Raw genomic sequence first — 2,379 nt, forward strand, 5'->3', positions numbered from 1 at the left:
AGTTACGCCTTCCTGGATGTGACCTATGGCCCGCGAAGAGGAGGAAAGAGAAGGGAATCGGAAGGGAGGGGGGCGTACAAACGACGTACGTACTCCCGGTACTTGGGCCAGGACTTATGGGTTATTCAGAGGAGAGGAGAAGGACGTGCCCACACGTTACCCGTTCGATATATGCTAAATAGCCAGCCTCCTGTATTACATAGAGGGTGGGTCTGTCTAAGCGTCTGTGTCGCGTTCGCCTCTTGCGCGAGGATATTTATCATCGAGCGACACGAGCAAGCAAGGGATAGCGGGGAATATCTTCGCGAAATGCTCGTGAAACGAATTCATCCTTGTCCGCCTCCTCGTTTTTTATCGAACGTTGTATTTTCATAACGCGAACCGAGATACCTCTTGAAATATTCGTTACATTTTCTTCTCACGTGGACGATTGTACGATTATATAATCATGGGTATAACTTCCAATTTTTATGGAAATTGTGTGATAATAAAAGCGAAAAACAATAGACGATGCGATATAAATCGAATTCTAAAAAGTTTGGAAGAGGATCGAATCGAAATAAAGTTTGCATCGGGACGCCGAAGGATCTCGAATCAACGCGAGACTTCAATTATTTTCGAAAGATCGAGAGTATACCGTTGCAGGCGTGCGACACGCGGGGAACGCGATACGTGGATGGGAAGCAATGTATAGTGTATATAAACTGTACGTGCACGGGGTATATACGCACGCCCACGTCGTTTGGCCGCGCTGGCGAAAGTGAAAAATATCCCTAGTGGAACGGCAGCACGCGCTTCACACGCGTGCGCACACGTACGCTCGTCGAGATGTTGGGTTGGCTCGTGTACGTGTACGGATACGTTATTAGATCTGGCGAGACTGCCAGTGTCGAGAGGTATCGGCGAGTACCAGCTGCCCGATCTGGTCGTTAACCCCGCCTCGCGGATCATTTTTGGATCGGTCTCACGTGTACGTGTTTCCCGTGCCGATCTCTTGTATCAATCCGCTTTCCACGCGATTACGATTATGCGATACGAACAAGTTAAATACGGGGACTCGTCTCGATTCGTTAGGAAAAAATTCGATGATGGAAAATTGGACTTGTTGGAATTAGATGTATGCGATATATCGTCATATCGATTTCGATACGATTTTATTTATTTAATTTTTTTGTATTTAGAAGTTAGATAATCCGTGTAAATTTGCTAATGAATATTACGAGATTTAATTCATCGATATATATTTTTCGTAATCATAGAATCTACGTATATTACGAGTGGCTATAAATTCGTGACGCTTTGGATTTTATTTTTCATCGATACACTTTTATAATTGGAACTTGGATCCATGTACGATTATTATGAATAGTAATATTGTTTTGGACATGAGATTGGAACCTAGATCTATGTACGAATAATCATAAATTCGTGTTGCTCTGAATATTATTTTATTTCACAGATACACTTTTACAATTGGATCCATGTACGATTATTATGAATATTGCTTTGAACGTGAGATTGTAATTTAGATCTATATATGAATAATCATAAGTACATATCGCTTTGGAACGAGATTCCTTTCAAAGGAATACTCGTATACTTTTCAAAATTAAATGTATCAATAATATTATATCGCTTTAGATACGATTCGTTTCATTTATATTCTTTGCCAATTAAAATTTAAATCCGTGGACGATTATTATATAAGTCCATGTTGCTTTCGATTTAATTCATCGATATATTTTTCACAATTAGAATCTACATATATGAATAATCATAAGATTCTTGTTACTTCGAATACGATTTTATTTCATCGATATACTTTTATAATTAGAATTTAGATTCGTATACGATTTAGTTCATCGAATTCACCAAATAACCATAAATTCGTGTTACTTTGAATACGATATTTTCATCGATATCGATCTTTTTCAATTAAATCCACGTACTACAAATCACTTTGCACATGAGAACGTAGATGATCCCGAACCTTTACGATCGAGCGATCGTAAATAGAGGAATTTCAAAGGAATATACTCGCGTAAAGTGAAGAAAATTTATTTCGTCCATCCACGATCGGACAAAGGGATAATCTCCGAGGCACAATCGCTCGGCAAACCGGGATCGAAGAAAAATCGTAGAGGGCGCATTGTGCTCAGTCGTCACCACGCGCGTAAATCTAATATTTCCTGTTCCTCCCTTTTTACCTGCACCTCACCCTCGCCCCTCCTCACCGCTTACCACCCGCCGTCATCTCGTTTTAAAAGGAGGCCTCGCCACGGGAAGATCTCGTTATACACGTACCCGTGGGTTTTGCGCTCGAAAGGTGTTAGGTTTCTGGACCCGAAGCGGCGGGCCCCCGCAGCTAGTCCCCGCAAT

The 2,379-nt window shown here is 41.2% G+C and overlaps 1 protein-coding gene across 2 annotated transcripts in view; it reads left to right on the plus strand.

Moving 5' to 3' along the window:
• Positions 1 to 2,379, plus strand: part of LOC102673825 (tyrosine-protein kinase Dnt) — a 27,256-nt gene that overhangs the window by 10,713 nt on the left and 14,164 nt on the right. The window contains exon 1 of one of the 2 annotated variants that reach the window (XM_031513209.1): positions 767 to 970. The exons of the other annotated variant lie outside the window; for it this stretch is intronic. The gene's annotated coding sequence lies outside the window, so the exon portion shown is untranslated. Of the gene's footprint in view, positions 1 to 766; positions 971 to 2,379 lie in introns of those variants that run through there. 2 annotated transcript variants of the gene reach the window in all.

Source organism: Apis dorsata, unplaced genomic scaffold (assembly GCF_000469605.1).
Source record: "Apis dorsata unplaced genomic scaffold, Apis dorsata 1.3 scaffold_630, whole genome shotgun sequence".
Taxonomy (NCBI): domain Eukaryota; kingdom Metazoa; phylum Arthropoda; class Insecta; order Hymenoptera; family Apidae; genus Apis; species Apis dorsata.